Source organism: Melozone crissalis, unplaced genomic scaffold (genome assembly GCF_028551555.1).
Source record: "Melozone crissalis strain CALT ecotype California unplaced genomic scaffold, PUWL_Pcris_2 ptg000096l_1, whole genome shotgun sequence".
NCBI classification, from domain to species: domain Eukaryota; kingdom Metazoa; phylum Chordata; class Aves; order Passeriformes; family Passerellidae; genus Melozone; species Melozone crissalis.
Window position 1 is genome coordinate 2,255,527 of NW_026535873.1, and position 21,131 is coordinate 2,276,657.

General features: G+C 49.6%; 1 pseudogene; it reads left to right on the forward strand.

Moving 5' to 3' along the window:
- Positions 1-116: 116 nt before the first annotated feature.
- LOC128947323 (cell division cycle protein 20 homolog) lies at positions 117-5,327 on the forward strand (annotated as a pseudogene).
- The last annotated feature ends 15,804 nt before the right edge of the window (positions 5,328-21,131 follow it).

Consider the following 21,131-nt stretch of genomic DNA (forward strand, 5'->3'; position numbering starts at 1 on the left):
TGAGGAGGAGCGGCCGGAGCGGTTGCACAGTCCGGTGGTGGGGAGGCCGGCGGGGCCTGTCGGAGTAGGCTCAGCCCGGCCGGTGGGCACGGCTAACGCCGCCCGCCCGCAGGACCATGGCGCAGTTCCTGTTCGAGGCGGACGTGCACGGGCTGCTGAAGCTGTACACGCTGATCCCGAACGCGCCGCCTGCGCGATGGCAGCGCAAGGCCAAGGAGAGCGGCCCCGGGCCAAGTCCCGTCGGCGTGTCGCCCATGAAGCCGGCCAATCGCTCCCACAGCTCCAGCAAGACGCCGTCCAAGACACCCGGTGAGCGCCGGCCACCAGCGGCAGAGGTTGAGTGCGGAAGCCTCGCTCAGGCTGCTTGTCCGCAGCCATGGGGCTCTGGGCTCCCTGCCACGCTGCCCTACCGGCTGCTGCTCAGGCAGGAGGAGGTGGGCTGTGCTCCTGACAGCCACCCACCTCCTTGCCAGCATGAGGGGCAGAGCTCTGAGCACTGGGGCTGGCGAGCTGCTGTTCGCCCAGCTGAGCCTTGCTGGCACAGCTGTATGCTAGGACGAGTGTAGGCGGGACTGTCAGCTGACAGCTTTACATCCTGTGAGCGTTTTTGTATCTTCCCCTTATCTCTGGACTCTGGAATTGTTGCACTACACCCAACGAGTTGCACCACACAGTCCCCAACCAACTTGGTGTCAGGGAGGAAAATATTAGTTGTGACTAGGTGGCATGAGACCTCAGAGTCCTACTTGTCTGGTGGGTGTGATGTGGAAGAGTGTTGGGTTTGCTCCTGTGAAAGCTCTAATACAGGCTGTTAAATAGCTGTAAGACAATATTTTCATATGTGAATGCAGATAAATCTGGATCCAAAATTCAAAGCTACCCCACAAAGGCTGGGGGAGATCGCTACATTCCCAGCCGCAGCACTATGCAGATGGAGATGGTAAATTTCCTCCTAGCCAAAGAGAATGACCCTGCTGAGGATTCCCCTACCAAGAAGGTGAGCATGTTGCTAAGTTACAATTACTTCAACAACTGCTACTCTTTCCTGCCCCTTTACAGAGCAGTAAACTATAGGTTCTATCAAGTGGGCACACGGGACTGACAAGTCCCAGCCATCACTACTTGCAGCTCTGGGCTTCAGGAGCCTAGGATGAGATTGAAGCTGTAGAGACTGCCATGCACTCCAAGCCTATGCTGCTTCTGGTAGCAAAATTTAGCTTTTGACTAATGAGGCTTTAAAATGTAGCAGGCAACAAAAACACAAAGCTGTGAGCCTATGCAAAGTGAAACTGCTGATGGCAGCTATTCTAGGACAATGTCTCCACAGGGAACACTTCTGGAATGTTTTACACTGTGTTCTGAAATCTGTTTATGGAGTATTTGGTTGCTTTGTGGCTGTGGCTTTTCCCACTGGCAATGACACTGAATTTGCCATTGTGTGAAAATGTGAGCAGGACGACGTATGAAAGTCTGAGGAAAAACTGCTTTGACCTGCCTCTGTGTGACTGACTCTTGCAGCACAGTCAAACATCTTCAGATTCTAAGAGAAGGGGACTTAGGTGCCTGTTTAAATTGCAGTGTGGGAATTGTTTTAAATGCATTGCACTGAGGGTGATTTGTCTCTGTAGGAGCAACAGAAAGCCTGGGCAGTGAATCTGAATGATTTTGATGTAGAAGAGGCAAAGATCCTCCACCTCAGAGGAAAACCACAGAATGCTCCAGAAGGTATGATACAGGGTCTGTGTGAGGTGAATCAGCAGGAGAGATCAGGTCAGGGGAAACGCAACACAGAAGCTCTGTGTGTGGTCACAGGAGAAATCAACTAATTTCTGAGAGCTGTACAGGCTGGAGTCTCCTTTCTTAAGGTTCCTGAGGTCGAGGGAGGGCATAACAGTTACAGTGAATTTATTTAGGAAAGTTGCCATGACTGCCAGTTGGTCACCTGTTACAGGGCTTGCAAGGGTCTTCAGGGTGAAGAGAGAGACGAGAATCTTGACCTCATGTTCAGAAGGCTTGATTTATTATTTTATGATATATATTACATTACTATTATACTAAAAGAAAGAGAAGGAAAGTTCTCAGAAGCTAGCTAAGCTAAAAATAGAAAAAGAATGAATAAACAAAGGGCTGTGTCTCAGCAGAGAGTGAGACACAGCTCTGCCGTGAGTGGTCAGTAAATCCAAACATCGACAGGAGACCAATCACGCATCCACCTGCTGCATTCCACAGCAGCAGATAACCATTGTTTACATTTTGTTGCTGAGGCCACAGCTTCTCAGAAGGGGGAAAAATCCTAAAGAAAGGCTTTTTATGAAAAGATGTCGATGACAGTCACCTGTACTGCAGGTTCCAAACCTTCATGAAGTCTGTAAGAGCATCAAACTCTCTGCTGTGCACTTTCTAGTTTAAACTGCAACTAAATATAATGGGATTCAAAAACCCAAGTGTTTATTAAATTTGTTTCCATGAATGAGGAAATTGTAGCTCACCCTGTTCAGCAGTTCATACTGCCAGTGATTTTAGTGCACTGCAGGCTTGTGAGTGTTTCTCTTAGGACTTTATTTTCACTCCAAGGGATTCCTAGTTGGGTGAGCAGCACTCAGCTGGGAGGAAACTAACTCAGGTTAACAAACCTGTTCCCCTGCACACAGGCTATCAGAATAACCTGAACATACTCTACAGTCAGAAAATGGCACCTGGATTCAGCAGGAAGAAGAGCAGATATATTCCCTCAAAGTCAGACTGGGTCTTGGATGCACCAGAGATCTGCGACAACTACTGCAAGTAGGCTACAGGGTTGAGTGCTGGGCATCCAGAACATTTTGCACTGGATTGCTGTTCCTAGGACAGTGTAACTGGGCTGTCTGTATTATTTTGTGTACCCAGGCTAGCACAGACCACTTCTGGAGTGTCCCTGTGTGGCCTTACAGGGACAGTGGTCTAGGGCACTGTGCAGATGCCTTGGAGCAGGGTACCTGGCCCCAGCAGCTGGGCATAGTGACACTCAGAAGGCTGCCCCTCACCTGTACGTGTGTGTGTGCACATGTGCACCCACACCTGCTGCAGCAGCACCAGTGAAGGGTAGGGCTCTCTAGCCAAGCATGGTGTGACCTGCATTGCTCTTTCAAATTGTAGATCTGAATCTCATAGACTGGAGCTCCCAGAATTTCCTGGCAGTGGCTCTGGACAACACTGTTTATCTGTGGAATCACGCTACTAGGGAGATTATCCCCCTGCTGCAGATGGAGCATCCAGATGTTTACATTTCCTCTGTGTCATGGATTAAAGATGGAGACTACCTTGCTGTTGGCACAAGTAGTGCTGAGGTTCAGGTGAATGCAGGAGTAAAACTAGAGGTGTTTTCTAGGGATTGACAGAACTGGGGACAAAACCTTGGCTGACAGAGGAAGGATGCCATGCACCTGACTTGTCTTCCCTGGTGTGGGGTGGAACTGCCCAGTGTGCAAGGCAGGGTTTGGTTTGGGGGTTTTCTGATAAGTAGCGTTACCTTCTGTGCTATAGTCAAGAGATACACACTTTCTCTGTTCCCTTACTGAGAAAGCTGAATGCCAGAGCCTGTGCAGTGAGGTTCCTAGGGCATAGAAACAGGATTGGGTTTCTTCTGTAGAACTTTTTGCTTTGCCTCTCCAGCTATGGGACATTGAGCAGCAGAAACATTTCCGAACCATTACCAGCCATTGTGTCCGTGTGGGAACCCTCAGCTGGAACAGCTACATCCTCTCCAGGTAAAGCAGTGGGTCGAGGGCAGTTTCCAGCTGTTGCAAACTTCTATCCCTCAATCTATGTGTGGCATGGGTAAGGGATGGCAGAGAGAAGTTTGTCCTGGCTTGGGCCCCTCAGCCTTATCTGTTGGGGCTGTGAGGGGAAGGCCTCTTTCCTGTATTGCAATTTGTGCTGAAGTTGTAAAGAGCTTGTGTGGGTGCTTCACTCACACCAACAGACCTGTGTTGCTGGTAACACTGGTTGAAACCCAGTGGCAGGTATAGCAGTCTTGCAACAACAAAAATGGATTTGGGTGAAAATGTGCAGCCTGACCCTGCAAGCCTTCTCTTCTCTCTGCAGTGGTGCACGGACTGGGCACATCCATCACCACGATGTCCGAGTGGCTGAGCATCACGTGGCCACCCTTGCTGGCCACACACACGAGGTGTGCGGACTCAAATGATCTCTGGATGGCCGCTACCTGGCCAGTGGTGGCATTGACAGTCTGGCGAACGTCTGGCCATGCACCCAATGTGGGGATGGAGACTTTGCTCCTCTACAGACCTTCACTCAGCACCAGGGTGCTGTCAAGGTGAGCACAGAGCTGCCACGGGCGGATATGTGTGTGCAAGGCAGGCATGCAGCACTGGCTGGGTGCAGGTTGCCTCTTGTATGTTTTAAAATGAACTTTCCTCTCTCAGGCTGTGGCATGGTGCCCACGGCAGATGAATGTTCTAGCCACTGGAGGTGGCACTAGTGACAGACATATCCGCATCTGGAACGTGTGTTCTGGCGCCTGCCTCAGTGCTGTTGATACCCGCTCCCAGGTGAGAGATGAACATCAGCTTGGAGACAAACACCTTCTGGCAGCACACCTCCACCGAGCTGCTGGCCCCTCAGGCCCAGAGGCACAGGGAAGGAGGCGGACCATGCTCTCCTCCGAGTGGTGAGCATCAGCACATGCACCTTGTCTCACCTGTGTTACTGCCTCTTTGCAGGTCTCTTCTATCCTATGGTCAACAAACTACAAGGAGCTCATTTCAGGCCATGGCTTTGCACAGAACCAACTGGTTATATGGAAGTATCCAACAATGACCAAGGTTGCAGAGCTGCAAGGTAGGTGGACAGGGCCTGGGTGGGGGGGGGGCTGTTAGAGGTTGAAGACAGCTGCACTCCTTGGTTGGAGCCTGCAGCATCACTGATACAAGACAGTATCCGGGGCCATGCTGCTAGGAGTAAGGCATGCCCACGGGGCTGTGGAAGAGACACCATTGATCCAAGTGTATGCTTGGGGTCTGAAATCATGCTGCCACAGCCAGTGGGGAGACAGCTATGCAAGCTGGCAGGGCTCATGGGAGCATACAGGAGTAAATGTGCATGTGCTGATCAGCTCAGCCCTGATTGCACATTCCTTCTCCTCCTCAGGTCATACTGATAGAATCTTGAACCCGACCATGAGCCCTGATGGTACATCAGTGGCCTCAGCAGCTGCTGATGAAACAGTGCGGGTCTGGCGCTGTTTTGAGATGGATCCCACAAAGAAGAAGAAGAAGGAGAAGGCAAACAGTGCCAAAAGCGGTATTCTTCACCAGAGTATCTGCTGAGAGCACGGGATTGTTGTGGGGAGGGGGATATTTGGTTTACACACTGTACAGTATTTTAAATGTTAATGAACTGCTTAACTTGACTTTTTCTTAATGGAGTCTGATGGAAGAAAAAGCCATGGCTCCTAAACCCAAGTCCTTCTCCCTGAGGCTGGGGATCCTGGCAAGGAGTTGAGACCTAGGTCTTAAGGGCCAGTTTACAGGCCCCTGAGCTTAGCACAGCCTAGCAGAAGGATGCTGTGCAAGGGCTGTCCTTCTGTTTCTGTCCCAGCTAAGATAGATATGTCACCTGCCCCATCTAGATGCTGACTACAAGCACAGCAGCTCCACCACAGGCTCAACTGAAAGCACAGCATGGCTATGGCCTCCGTTTGTGTTGTCCTGGCCTGTCTCACAAGCCCAGGGGCACCTTCCTATGGCTCTGCAGGCAGATCTCAGTTTGTCTTGTTAGCTACAGGCAGCCATCAGTGCCTGTCTATGGTGCTGGAGTAGAATAGCTATTGGAAAAAAAAGGAGGGAGAGAAATATAGAGCAACAGCTGTAATCACCCCAAAGGCTGGAAAGGGGCTGGCTCTGGCATAAAGCCGGATGCAAAACAAAAGGTTAGCTCACACTGCCACAGCCAGCCTGGATGTCATGCAAGAGCCACGCAAAGCACCACCAACCCTGTGCTCAGCCTTCAGTCCCGTATTCTTCCAACAACTCTGATCTCCCTTCCCCTCCTGCTGACAGGAGGCCCTGGTGCCTCACTGAGGCTTCATGCAAGGGAGCAAGCACCAGGGCTCAGCTGACATTTATTGGAGCTTGACTCCCCTACACTTGGAAAAATGCCTTTTTTCCAGGCTGAACTGTGCTGGAGCAAGTTGCAGGAAATATATTTGAGCCCTTACCTGACCAACAACCAGCTCAGCCATGCTGCTTTGCACGGTGGAGCCGCAGTGTCTGAGGTTGTGGGGCTGCACCAGACCCATCAAGCCTGTCCTTCAGCTGCACCAGCATTGCCAGGGGCTGCTGGGGACACTGCACAGCTGATAAGCACCTTGGCCTGTACAAAGCAGCTCTACCAAGCCTGTGCCTCCCATCAGCCCTGGGAGGGTGGATTATTAACTGTTTTCACCTTTCCCTCAGCACAGTACCACACTGTGCCTAGCACCAGCTCTGCCTCCTGAGCCTTACAGCAGCTGGAACCTTCAAAGGTTCCGACTTGTGCTCTGCCAAGGCCAGTGAGTGTGTAACCACATCCACCAGAGCACCCCCCACACACACATAAAGCTGATATGGGGGGCACAGTCTCAAAAAACAGTCACTGAGCCAGCACCTTCCCAGCAGTGCTGCTGGTGCATCCCTATTTGGCCACTTGGGAAAGATCAGGAGGTCCAAGGATGGAGCTCTCCCTCAGACACAAATCCTAGGGCCACAGCTGTCTCTAAAGGGGAAGCAGGCAGGAACCCAGATGCAAGGCTGGGCTCTTCCACAGAGCTGTGCTGTTGTTGTAGGAGCCCTGTCCCACAGCCCTGCACTTGGTGCTGGGAGTTAGCACTGACTTGCCCTGTAGGGCCACAGCTGATTAGGCCTTCCCTGGTCCCTGACCTGGAAGGAAAGCTTTATATGCCAAAAAGTTCCTGTCATTTGTTCAGTCCCATGTAAGAGCAGCTCAGCTTTCTCACAGACTCTTTCATTCTCCTTGGTACATGCCCCACACCCAGATGCTGTGCATTACATAGCCCTTAGAGGACCTCTGAGCATTACTAGAGGGTAATGACACTGCAGGGTCTTTGACCCCATGCTGGTCTCTTACAGTCCTGGTGTGAGGAGGAGCAGAGGAAGGAAGTGGGCACTGATCCAGCAGGCCCAGTAAACACAGCCCTGTAAGTTGTGAATTCAGTTCACAGCATGACAGCATAATAATTACCAAGTGCCATGGCCAGCTCATAGAAGAGCACAGCTAACAGTGTTATGAATAAGAAGCTTGACTAGGCCAATATTCAAGCAGCAATCAGTTTATTATTTAATATGGTAAAGTATGAGCAATATAGCACTGGGTACAGTGGGGGAAGTTTTCCCTCCAACTGCACACCGATAGTTGAGGCTTACAGGTATTTATAGGGGTACTCATCAGCTTTTTCAGCAGTTTCTATTCCAATTTTTTACTCATCAGCAATTTTTATTCCAAATTATTACATCACAATTCTATACACTATTGTGATTTTAATTTCTCAGGATGTATCTCAAAGGAGTATCCCCAGATGGTAACGGTCCAGTTTCCAAAAGAAGGAAGATGACTCCCATCTGATGGGGTCCAGCTCCCCAGATGTGTGTCCACCTTTTAATTGCAGAGACTATAAATCTCATAACAGTGATGTCCAGGTCTCCTTGGTCGAAACCATAAATCCTTGAGGTGATGTTCATCTTCCTTTCTCAAGCTGTTTTTCTCTGCTTCAATAAGGCGTGAGATAAGCATATTTCCTTTATATATATTCCAAAGCTATAGTTTCAAGGATACAAGTAATATTCTAAAATTATACTTCAAAAGATTATTATTGTAGAGCTTTTTATGGATTAAATGCAAGCAAAAAGCAACATCCTTAACACCTTAATTCCAATGCTCCTAAATCAACCAGGGTTAATTGCAAATAAAACAGAGGTTCAAAGGCCTTTTCCCATGCTTTATTTTCCGTAGTTACTATTAGAATTCACAGCTCTCCCATTGTCAGTGTCCACACATTTCGCATTCACAAATACACACATTGCCTGTTTGTACCTGACACGAAACACAACTTTGCATCTCACAGAGGCCACTTTGGGGTCCCTTAAAACATTTCTGGGGCACATTTGGGGCAGTTTTGGGTCTGGGGAGGGAATTCAGAGAGAACTTGAGGGTCTGGAGGACACTTGGGGGAGCCGGGTGGGCACTTGGAGGGGCACTCAGGGATTCTGAGGGACAGTTCGAGGTCCGGGGCAGCACTTGGGGGTCCAGGGGGGCCCTTGGAGGTCAGGGAGGGGAATTTGGGGCCCTTCGGGGTCCGGGCGGGCCCTTGGGGTGCTCTGACGGGGCTCTCTTGGGCGCGGGGGGTGAAAGAGAAGCTCCGACGGCGCCCTGTGGGTGGCGGGGGATGACGGGTAATGAAGTCCCGGCTGCATTAAGTCGTTATGGGAACCGCTGAGTATGATGGGAGCTGTAGTTCCGGAAGTAGCTCCACTGCAGGACTTGGGAAGCCACTTGTGGGTGCGAGCGGCCACTTCGGGTCATCAGGGGACACCTGCAGGGATTCTCTGGTGCCGGAAAGCCCTTGGGGGGCATATGGCGAGCCATTATGGGTCCCCTTGGGGCACAGAACATGACGGGACTCGTAGGGGTGGAACTGGGTTATGCTGGAGCTCTGGGGTTGCGGGGCATGTTGGAGATGGTGGCCCGGCTATAAAGACGCTCTACGGTGCGCAGAGTCTCGGCTGCAATGGCGCTCAGTGGGTGCCGTGGTGCATGATGGGCGCTGTAGTCCCGAAAGGACCCATTGCTCGCTGTCATCGTCACCAGCCTATTCCATCATTCCAGAGGCTGGTCCATCACAGCGGATGGCATAAATCTACTCAGTGCCTTCTTCTTGGCCAGGTGTCTATAAGGTTGTTTTGGCAATGAGTACCATTGTCTCATTAAATTCTTTCATGGGGCATGGTGTGCCCGTAGCACTCATTTCGAATCCCAGGACAGTGTCCCAGGCAGTGACATTGGACACAGGGTCTGTCCACAGTCATCCAGTGGTTGTTCTCACCACCACAGGCACGTGGCACTTGCCGGGGTGGGTTTGGGATATAGTCAGTCTGCCAGACCTCCCCATACTTGTATTCCAGCCCTCGTGAGCAAAACACTCCCTGTGAGAAATGCCCTAAATAGATTTTTGTTTTGGGAGGTCAAAATCTCTTTAATTTGATATTTCTGAGCTCAAATCCTCCCTTAATGAGTGTTTCTCAGCTCCCTAAATAGGTGTTTCAAACACCAAAATATCCTTAAATGGGTATTTCTAAGACCAAAATCTGTCTAAATTGTTGTTTCTGAGCTCAAAATATCCCTAAATTGCTTTCTTAGAGACTTGATGCTCCCTATTTTTAATTTTTTTTTTCCAGAGCCAGAAACCTCCCAAAATCGGTGTTTTGGAGCCCCAAAGCCCCCAAAATTGCACTTTCTCAGTTCCAAAGCTCCTGAAATCGCCATTATGGCCCCGAAGCTGCTGAAATAGATTAGATTTCTAAGCTACAAAGTTCCCAAAATCAGTGTTCCAGAGCTCTGACGCCACTAACTTGAGCCCTGTGCCCTGTCTGCCATCAGCCCCTGGGGTTCATCCCAGCGCTCCCGGTGCCCTCCCGGGGCATTCCCGGCGCCCTCGGAGGCTCCAGGAGCACGGAGGGGCCGCTGGCTGCGCACATTTCCCACCCCAGCCAAGGAGCCGCCCCCGATCGGGGCATTTTCACTTTCCCTTTCCAGGCTGAGAACTGATTTACGAGAAATTAGTGTAAAACCGAGAAAGGAACTGTGGGGGGAGAGGGAGGAGCCCGTGGGGGTGGGAACGGGGGTAGGCAGGGTGAGATTTAACTGGGATGAGGAGCCCCCGGTACTCACACCCCAGCACAGAGCGGCTTCTGCCCGGCCTTGTCCCAGGTAGGTGCCAGCCCCTCCCGTGTTTTCCCAGGGCTTCTCCTTCTGCTCCTGAAATTGATGCTTCTCAGCCCAAAAGTTCCTGAAGTCGCTGCTTTGGAGCTCCAAAGCTTCCTAAATGGGGACTACAGAGCCCAAAATCGGTTTAAATTGGTTCTTTAGAGCCCAAAAGCTCTCTAAATTTTTCTTGCTGATCTGAAAATATCCCCAAATCAATCTCCCTGATTTCCAGATCTCCCGACGTGTTTTTTTCTCAGGCTTGAACTCCCCAAATCAGGATTTTGTAGGCCAGCAAGTCCCTAAATTGATGTTTCTCAACCCCAGTGCTGCCTGAAGTTTGGGTTTGTTCAGAGCCCAAAATCTCTCTAAATCAGTGTTTGGGACTCCAAAGCTCTCTAAATCACTGAGTCCCAGGGATCCCAAACTTGCAGTTTCTTAGCCCAAATGCTCCTTAATGGTAGTTTCTGAACCCCTGAGAACCCAAAATTGCTTGTTTTGATCTCAGAAGCTGCCTACATCTATTTTTCAGAGCCAAACCCATCCCTAGGTGGTTTGGAAGGCTGTGCCTGAGTGCTGGTGGAATGCAGTGGAACTGGAGAGGCTCTGCCAGAGGAGGGTCAGGGAGGATGAGGATGGGAGGTGTGAAGGGCAGTTGGGATACCTGGAGAGCCTCGACAGGATGGGCAAAGGCTGAATTGTGTGAGTGAGCAGTGGAGGGTCAGAAAGGGGGGACGCTGCCTTGGCAGCTCAGAAACCCCCTGATCATCAGGGAGAGTGGGCAGAAGAGCTCTGGGGGCAGCCTGGAGGGTCTCCAGGCCAGCGAGCAGGTTCCCATAGGAATGGCAGCTGCCCTGGCATCCATGGCCAGGCAAAGCAAAGGGCTCCAGCAGCGCGGGGATCCGGGAGCGATGGCTCAGCAGAGCTGCCTGGCGGGTGAATGGGGGGTGCTCACGGGGAGCTGCTCCTGCCCCACAGGGAAGGGCTGGCCAGGGATGAGCTCCTCAGTGCCAGCCTGGGCTGTCACAGCCGGGAAATAGCGGGGTCCAGGCACCGAGGGGCAGGAACTGAGGCCGGCACCAGAGCACAGAGCTCCAGAGGAGGCGGCTTTGATGGGCTGAACCAGGTGGTGGCCGGGCCAGCAGCTCCAGAGGTTTCCCGCCCCACGGGCTCCTCCCTCTCCCCCAGCGGCTCCTTTCTCGGTTTGACGCTGATTTCCCGTAAATGCCTGTCAGGAAATCTGAGAGGGGGCAGGAATGGTCTCTCCAAGAGCCAGGAGTAAAGCACGCCTCTCCTGAGGCTCTCGGCTGAACTGAGCGAGCTCCCGGTGAAAAGGCAGCACTGGGAGGTGGAGCACACGGGCCAGCAGCCAAGCAAGGCAGCAGCACCCGCGGCTGTGTGAGCAGGAGCCCAGCCAGGGGAAGGGCTGACCCCCCGGCCCAGCACATTCACACCACACCTGCCCAGCCACAGGGGCCTGTGGCACTCAGGAACCACTGCCCTGGGGTCACTGGGGTGGCAATCCTCCTCCAGCTGTCCTTCAGTCCTGGTGGGATTTCCTTAAGAATATCGGCGTCTGCAGCAACAAAGCCAACAACAAAAGTGTGACCCTGCCCAAACAGAGCTGTCTGCAGCAGAGCAATCAGCAATCTGCAGCCGCCCCTGTAGGCAAGGCCAGTGCAATCACTGTTGGCCATGCACAGCAGTGCCACCCCCTCCTCTCAAGGCTTCCCGGGCAGTGACCATCCCTGGGCTGGGCACTGCTGAGGGCCCTCAAGTGCTGAGTCCAGTTCTGCCACAGGGGATTGAGTGTGAAAAGCTCCCTGGACCATCCTGGGGCCTTCACTGGGCTTTGCTGAGGCCTGAAGGAGCCCTGCTGCCCTCCAGGGCCCCCAGGGCTTTCAGTGTCTTTGTCTCATCAAGGCCCTGCTGTGCTGCAGAGAGTGGGGGAAGTCAGGAAGGGTTGGAGGGAGACCACAAAGTTAATATTTCATAGAATTCCCATTCAAAGTCCATTGTCCCTTCCCACCCACTGTCTACAGACAAAGAGAAAAAATCATCAATTCAGGCCTTACTTATTTATTTAATAGTTATTTTGTCTGACACCAAAAATTGTTGCTGTGACTTTTGCTACACATTAAATGGGAGAAAAGTAAAAAGTAAGTAGCATATTGATTAGGCACAGCCTGAATGCCATGAATACATTATGGAAGATTTGTTTGTTTCTTTCATCTTGGCTGATTAGAAAAATTTTTAGTCTGAATATATAATGAATAATTATTTCATGGAGTCAGTATAACTTAATACTACAAATTATAAAAATGAAAACAGTAGCTCACCTTAGCACCCCAGACAACGCATAATGAGATTTCACCACCACTCATACAATCCTCCAGGCTTTAGCTCAAATACTGGTACTAATGTTGTATTTGATTCAATGCATAATTCAAAAAGTCTAATTTATTGGGCCTCTGTTGGCAGACCAGACTCTGTTGGTCTCTGTGTGACAGAGCCATCACTGGCAATGCAGAAGTGAAAGTTTCTTCCTTTTCTCTTTTTTTTTTTTTTTCTGGCCATACTTTTTCTTTCTCCTCTCCCCCTCCCCTTCATTTTGTTTTTCCTTCTCCTCCCCTCTCCTGTCTTTCCCCCTTAATTTTTCCCCCTCCAAGCTCCAACTTTAGCTCAGGATTGCAGCTATGGCCCTGTATAAAATATTTTTTCTGTCTAAAGCAGTTCTCAGGGCTCATTCTAAATATGAGACAGAGACAGAGAGAACAAATTGTCTCTGACTGTGAGAAGTGGGGTGACCCATCCCTGGAAGCACAACCATCTTTCCATGAGAGGTGGTCTGAGCTAATGTCTGTGTTCATCAGTTATCAATGGCAGAGGCACATCCAGGACAGCTCCACGTGCACATCATCTCCTCAGTGTTACTGTTTGAGAAGCCATCTTGCTATTGCTCTGCTTTCAGGAGAAAACCCCTCAAACTCTGAGCATTTTATGCCATTTCTATGCTTTCCCTCCTTTCAGACCAGAGCAAAAAGGAGGAGATGGAGCAGGGTTCAATCCTGGGAAAGCACCCCTTGCATTTCCTGTCTGATGCTTTCAGATCGACCTGTGGGACAGCCATAGGCGCCCTGGGGCTGTGACTTCTCTTGGGTTCCTGCTGGCATTTCTCTATTTCTAATCCTCAGTGGAGCTCTTTTCCTCACCCAGGTCTATCCTCCCCTTGAACACCAGGAAAGCTTTCTTGACATGCAGCAGCTTTGGCAAGGGGCTCCTTAATTCAGTCCAGGTCCTCCTCCTTCTCTGGAACACGGCCAAAGAAAACAGAAAGTCACAAGGAGCAGACAGCCCAGGGAAACGAAGTGCAAGAAAGAGGGAGAGGTGCCCTGAGCAGGCTTTTCCTCACTCCTGAGCAGTCCCTGTTTCTGCCTTCACCTCATCCCTGCTGCTCTGATGGATGTGCTCAGGAGGGACAGGTGGCTTTGTTGGAAGGGTCAGCAGGACCCTGCTTTCTGCAGCCAGCTTACAGAAGAGGATATTTGGGAAACTTCCCAGTCTGACCCTTCCCAAGGCTCTCTGGCCGTCACACTCCAGCCACCAGAGGTGTTCAGTGCTGGGACTGGAGCCCCTACACAGCAGGGGCTGCAGTGCCCCAGTGGGCCCTGCTGGACTCCCCACACCCAGCCCCTGTGTCCTCCCTGGTTCCAGCCCAGGTTTCCCAGAGCAGTCTCAGCTGTTTGATTCCATAAAGCCATTTATTCCCAGTGCAGTGACACAGGAAATGCCTGAGCTGTTCCCCCAGCAAGGGAGCCCCTCAGTTTTATCCCCTCACAGTCTACATGCCCAAGGCTCAAGTCTGGCTCTTCCTCCCGGGCCCTCAGCTCCTGCTGGGTCTCTTGGTGTCCCTTCCCCAGCAGTGCCACCACTCTTGGTGCCCTTTGTTGGGCTCTGTTGGCCATTCACGAGCTCTTGTCTGGGGCTCCCACCTGGAGCTCGGCTTGCATCAGGCACTGCAGCTGCCCCAGCCACCTGCACCAGGTGTGTTCACAGCCAGGAGAGGGGAGAGTGGGAGTGAGGTGGTTTCAGTTTTGTCTTTGTTACCCAGCTTGCTGCTGTGCTGGGAATTGCTGAGAAGGCAAAGCAATTGTCCCGAAGTCAAGTCGGTTTGCCCATGGTGGCAGCTGCAGAGGGATGTCCCAGGCTTTATGTGAGCTCTTCAGTTGTATTTTTTCCTCCTGTCCAGTTGAGGAGGGGGAGTGAGAGAATTTTGGTGGGCAAGTGGCAGCCATCCAAGGTCACTTGTCCTTTCTCCATAGATTTCTTCATAGCTGGTTAGGATACCCTCCAGGATTTGAGTCTGAAGGAATGGAAAATGGTCCCTTTCCTTTGTGGAAAATTGTGGCTGGGGTTGAACAGCAGGTTCTGCACTCTGCAAAAGCAGAAGGCCTTAATTTTGGAAGGTGATGTATGTGTCTGTGTGAATTCTCTGAGCTCCAGGGCAGACAAGATTGGCTAGGGACCAGCTGGGAGTACAACAGAACGTCTTACCAACTGCATTATCTTCTCCAGTGCTGTGCCCACCACAGAGGTTTTTGCCCCTCTTTTCCCCTGCATTGCAGAGTGAACCTTGAGAACAGGATGTGGGAGACAAGAAACAAGGACATGGCTGAATTTCTTGGTAAGAGCCATATTCTGTTTAGACAGTGATGGAAGGGAAAACCAGTAAATTAAAACCCTTAGTAGGTCAGAGGTTCGAGTAGTAGAAAAGATATATGTGTCCCAAAAAAGCTCTTCAATGCATTTTTTAAATCCTTAGGAAATATCAAAGTGGTATTTTCCTATATTCATCTGTTTCATTTTTCTTTTTCTTCTCATGTGAACCTAATGGCCACAAAAAAAAAAAAAAAAAACCCACAAACCAAAAACAAAAAAAAAAAACCAAAAAAAAAAAACCAAACCAAACCAAAAAACCAACCAACCAAACAAACAAAACCCCCCCCAAAAAAAAAAAAGAATTCATAGCAGCATGTCCAAGGAAGCCAATTTGAGTCCATAAGTAAGAGTGGACTCATGGATCCCATTGCTCTTGTCTGTGGCCATCCTTGGGAACCCATGGGAGGGGATGGGATGGGAAGTGTTATCCCTGAGAGAAGTGAGACAAGTGGAGGTCTCTCCCCTGAGCACGTTGCCTGCGGAACCCCTTCCAGAGCACAGCAGAAGGCCTGGCCTTTGGGGTGGGATCAGTTTGGTCAGAGGGGTGACCTCCTTTAACCAGAGACACGTCCTACGCTAGCAGGGGGTGTTGCTGAGAAGGGGTTTGAGGGTCAGGCTGAAATCAATGTGCCAAGGGACAGTGAAGGGGCCTGGGAGGTCTCTCTCCACTCCTGGTGTGAGGCAGAAGAGTCTCACCCACCCTCTCGTGGGTGGCTGAGCTGTGGTGGGACTGGGGCACCTGTGTGGTGCCTGAATGCTGTGGCAGCTGAGGCAGCTCCCTGGCCCAGGAGAGCCTCAGTGGGCCCGAGGGTCAGGAACCTTCCAGCACTGCTGAGGGGCTCCTGGTCCACAGGAGCTCACAGCTCCTGGGCCAGCTGTGGGATGTGTTCTGCCCCAGAACCTGCTCAGTGCAGTACTGGAGTTCCTTGGGGAAAGGTCCTTGTTAAATGTCCTGATTTTCTTTTTTATTTTCATATGTATCTGATGTCCAGAAACAGCATGGGATATAGCTGAGGAGCACATAGAAATGATATTCAATGCAATCGGTAAGTGTGCTGGACCCCATTGCTCTTGTCTGTGGCCATCCTTTGGAACCGATGGGATGGGATGGGATGGGATGTGTTATCCCTGAGAGATGTGAGGCCAGTGGAGGTCTCTCCCCTGAGCATGTTGCCTGCAGAACCCCTTCCAGAGCACACCAGAAGGCCTGGCCTTTGGGGTAGGATCAGTTTGGTCACAGGGGTGACCTTCTTTCACCAGAGACACATTCTACTCTAGCATGGATGTAGCGGCACAGGTTTAGATGGTGGTTGCTTCTACCTATATCTATTCCCAATAAGCATCTCCTGTGGAAAGGCCACTTGGGTTGGCATTCAGGCAAAGCAGTCAAGTCCACACACCACACTCACCACCACTAGCTCAGCAAAGAAAGGCAGAAGGGCCTTTTTGTATGGTCAGTTCCAGTGAGGTTTATTGTGGCACACTGAAGGGAAACCAGGGGCAAAAAGACCTGGCCCTGTGCTGTGCACACTCTTAAGTATGGGGGGGCACGGGGGTGGTACAAAGGGCAGGGCAAAGGGCATTGACCTTAAGGGAAGACGGGGCCAGCCACCAGGGGTGCCAAACCAATGAGGAAACAGGGAAAGGAGCTCTCAGCCTGCCTGGCAGCTCCCCATGGATGCTGCAGGGGAGAAGTTGGGGGTGGAAGGAGCCACCCCCATCAGGGCAGATTCCTCCTGCTCTGGAGATGGTGCTGCATGGCCAGGGCTGCTCTCAGCTTTCTTCTAAAGGGAAGGGAAAGGGGCTGTCAGCTTTGTCTGTGTCACTGACACTCCTGCGCTGTCACCCTCGGCATCAGCAGATGTGCCTCAGATCTCCCTCAGAAAGTGCCTCCTCAGCCTCCTCTCCCTAAGACAGCAGCAGCAGCACCTTGGCTTGCAGCATCTCTGTCTGGCCTGCCCTTAAGGCCCTGCTGCCAGGGAGATACCCCTGGGCAGTGCCCTGTGCTGGGAGGGGGCTGCAGGGCAGAGCTGAGCCCCCAGGGCTGGGCTGGGCTCTGACAGCATTGGCAGGGACAAGGCTTGGGTAAAGAAAAACAGGTCCCAATAGGCACAACTCCAGGCAGCAGAGAGCCAGACCAATCCTTTGCATCCCTCTATGTCCCGCTGCATAGAGAGAGAGAGAAGAGTTGGAGAGATTGATTTTGAAACTGGAATCTTCAAAAAAAGCCACGTTATTTTTAAGTGCAGTTTTAAATTGGTACATCCTGTATTAGAGCGAGGGGAAATGAGCAAAGGGCACCTGTGTTGGCCCAGCAGGTCTGAGTGCACTGGGGCACAGGGAGCCCTCTTTTCCATCTGGCCTCCCCAGTGTTCAGCCTGAGAGCAATGCTAAGAACAGGAGTTCTGTCCCTTCTAAAAAGCACACAGTTACTTTGTAGCCCAAAGCTACACTGAAAAAAAAAAAGGTAAATGAAATTTCCCCAGAGAAAGAGAAGCAATTTTGAGTGCCTGTGAAAGAAAATAGCATAGGATGTACTCAAGGTACTTTGTCCAAATTGTCAATGTTGTCTTTGAACAGCTCAAAATGTCCAGAATTAAGGAATGTCCAACAGCAGCTCCATCAGGCACTTCCTCCTGCTGGCATTGGCAGTGATACCGAATTTTGCCCCAAAAGGTGAGAATAACTGCCTAAGAGACTCAATTTAAGTCAGCATAGACAGGAGGTATTTTATTGCGACGCGTCGGAGAAATCACAAAGGGATTTCTCAGTATCTCGTAACCGAAGTAAGCCTTTTATACAGTTTTGATTATGAAGTTACATCATATTACATGCATAATCATGTTTTTGCATACATATTCATAAGAGGCGTGGTGTAGGCGGAGTGTGGGCGGAGACATCTCTTTTGAGGATCATTTCGGTGGTCGTTCCGGTTGCCTTCATCATGGGCAGGGGTCACCTGATGAGTCTTCCTCCTTAAACTTTTGAACTCCTATCCTAATATGGCTAATTCCCGGTGTACTTGGCCTGGTCCCATGGCTTGGCAAGGTTATTAGGGTCAGTTTGACTTTGTTGGCTCTGAACATGCTTAGCCCATCAGTTCCCCTATCCCTATCTCTCTTTCTTGTCATAGTGTTCCATGCCTTAACTGATTTATTGCTCTATATGTTTCCTAAGTGCTAAGCTTTCTTTGAATGTTTTACATTCCATGTTTTAGCTCATTATTTCTTGAAGGCTATCTGTTTTGGGGCTTCATTTCCCCCCTTTTCTTACAACTTACGAATTCTTTCGTCAAGTCCTGATCCTATAGGGCGCTGATACGCTCGTACCATAGCCCAAACCATTTGGGTCCTTTTCATAATAATTCTTAGTCTCCACCACATACAAATATTTGTGAGAGTTAGTAGTAACAGAGCTACAATTACTATTAGCATTGGGTGCACCAGGTAGTTGAAGACCTGTGTAGCTGTTGGGAAGTATCCTGTAAAGACATCCCACCAATGATGCTGGCCTACTTGTTCTACTTTGGTCAGGACATCTTTTATTTTCTCTGAATCATGTTCTACCTGCCATACCATTCGTTTAGTCGTTTGATTCACCTTTTGCACCAATTCCTTAACTTTGGGATGTGCGAGCATTGTTTTAAGAATTTTAACGTCCATCCCTATTTGTAATTTGGGAATCTCTTGATATAGGTTAAAATCTGCGTTAATTAGCTGTTGGGTAGTTATTGGGACAGTATAATGAAAATCACAACCTACGATTTTGGTAAAGTTGCATACACAAAAGTTAGTATTGTTAGTCTCTTCCTGGCAACCATCTATAGTGACGTTGTCACAAGCTGTCCTTACGCAAGCACACCCATTTCCTACATAGTAAACTTGTGATTGTGTTCTATTATGTGAAAGCATTTCAAAGGTACATAGACTATTCTCGGCATCTAAGCATAAATCTTCTGCTTCTACCACAGCGTTTTCGCAAACATATCCTAATTGTCCTCTAGGTATACATGCTTCTGTGCTAATCGATTGCCACCTCTTTTTGGTATAGTCATAACTGGCCCAGACATTATGGTCTATTGGCCTGACAATGACATCCTGATGTATTGTCCCTAGAGTGAGGATAGGAAAGATAGCTCTTTCCTCTGCCGCACTAATGGTGAGGACATAGGCTTCAATGTGTTCTTGTTGGGGCTCATAAGTGAAATTTACTAATTGCCACCAGGCTTGGTAATCCTTCTCAAATTGTGTAGTATGATTGTCCTTTAATATTGTTTCCCTTATTTCTTGAGGTAATATACCTGACGTTCCTTCTCTTAGTATTCCTGCCGCTACGGATTGTACCCATTGTTGCGTCTGAGAGCATTGAATAGCGAGTGCAATGTCTTTGCTGAGTTCCCCTGTATGATCAGCGAGCTTCACAAAATCTTCTGCAGTATGGTTTGCTACCATGGTTAGCAGTTTTACTACCAGCGATTGTGTTTCTGCTAATGTAAGCATGGATGAACTAAGGGGTATCTAAAGCTTTTCCAGGTTCGTCGTGACGGTATTTAATTTGTTCACTAATACCTCCTGATCTATCGTGTTCAATTTACCAAATCCGGTGCCAACCCACCCACTCAGATCTCTCTGTGCCCTTCTGTGATAAGACCTTGTCGCTAGCCATGCATTCCATCCCTTGAGACTTTGCTGTATAAATGGTCGACAATCCTTCTGCAAATGCGTAACATCGGCACGAATGTTCATCCGCACCTTTTTCAGGGAATAAGTGGGGTCTAACAATAATTTTAGTTCATTAGATTTTCTTATCACCTGAGGCCCTATAAAGGTCAGGTTATGGACTATTCTACATTCCACCGGTGGGGTGGTTTCTTGGGGTAAGTCTAGATCTGGATACAATGGGATTACGTCTCCCGGTAGTGCCACGTTATATCTGAAAGCACGCTGAGGGAATTGAGGGAAACTAAGGCCTAGTTCCAGCGTTTTCAACTCCCTTTCACATGTGAACATCATCGACTGATCTAATCTAAATGCCATCTCACACTGTGCTCTCCCTTCCTCAGGACCACTAGATACTACAATCTTTCCCGCAGGAGAGAGAAGAGGGTGGGGGTCAAAGGTTATGTTTCGAGGATGTAATTCCCCAAGCGAATCTTCTGTATAAATTACAGAGCTTCGGGGTTGTGATCCGGGTGGATCTTCCCTGAAGTCACTCCACTGACATGAAATTGGGCTCTTTTGCTGGGTCCAGACAGTGGGTTGGCCCATCTTTACTGGACTAAAAGTAATTAGGTTATGTTCAGAGGCTGCCATCAAGGGTTTAATTGTTAATACTAGTCGCCTTGTTTTTCCTTCTACCGGGTCAAGCTCTCGACACCCAATTTGGATTTGGTCTCCCTTATATGCTACCATGGAGGGCTGATTCCATACTTCACTAACGTATGGCTGATTGTTACGTAAGGCATAAACCTCAAAATAGGGTCCCTTCGATTCCGTTTCCAACTCCGGGTGGATACACTGGTGTGCATTAGACCATGGGTCTATTGGGGCGGGGTCTTGGGGAAAAATTATACTTATCGAAAGTCCAACGATCAAAGTTGTAAAGGTTTGAGGTGGAGTCAGGATCATGATGTCTACTCCTCTTGTTTGTTCTCCGGAGCTTTCTTAACCCGTGAGTAATGGATCCACGTAGGTCGCTCCTTGATCCGAACCGCGGTGAAGGTAGTCAGCAGCACTTGGAAAGGTCCCTCCCACTTCTGTTGTAGGGGTTTTCCTAAAAGATTCTTAACATACACCCAATCACCGGGATTAAACGGATGCAATTTGCAATCAGGTTGTTTAGGTTGGTGCTCCATCATTACAGTAGCATTTTTATCAAACTGTTTCCCCACCGTAATTACATAATCGTAAATGTACTGATTACCAATTTGGTCTATGGCGTCTCCATTTACAACTTGCATAGCATAAGGTCTACCATACAAAATTTCAAAAGGGCTTAACCTTTCTTTTGATCTTGGTTTGACTCTCAGCCTCAGCAGAGCAATAGGCAAAGCTTGATACCACTGCAAATTAGTCTCCTGGCATATTTTGGCAATTTGCTGTTTGATAAGATGATTCATCTTTTCCACTTGCCCACTGGCCTGTGGACGGTAAGGTGTGTGTCATTGCCATTTAATATGTAACGCTTTGCTTATTGCTCTTACCACTTTTGCACAGAAATGTGTGCCCCTATCCGAAGATATGCTCTTCGGTACTCCAAACCGTGGAATAATTTCATTCAACAATACTTTAGTCACTTCTCTTTCCTTATTTGTCCTGCAAGGGAATGCTTCAGGCCACCCAGAAAATGTATCAGTTAATACCAACAAGTACCGAAACCCCCCTTTTCTTGGGAGTTCAGAAAAATCAATTTGCCATACCTCGCCTGGAAATCTACCT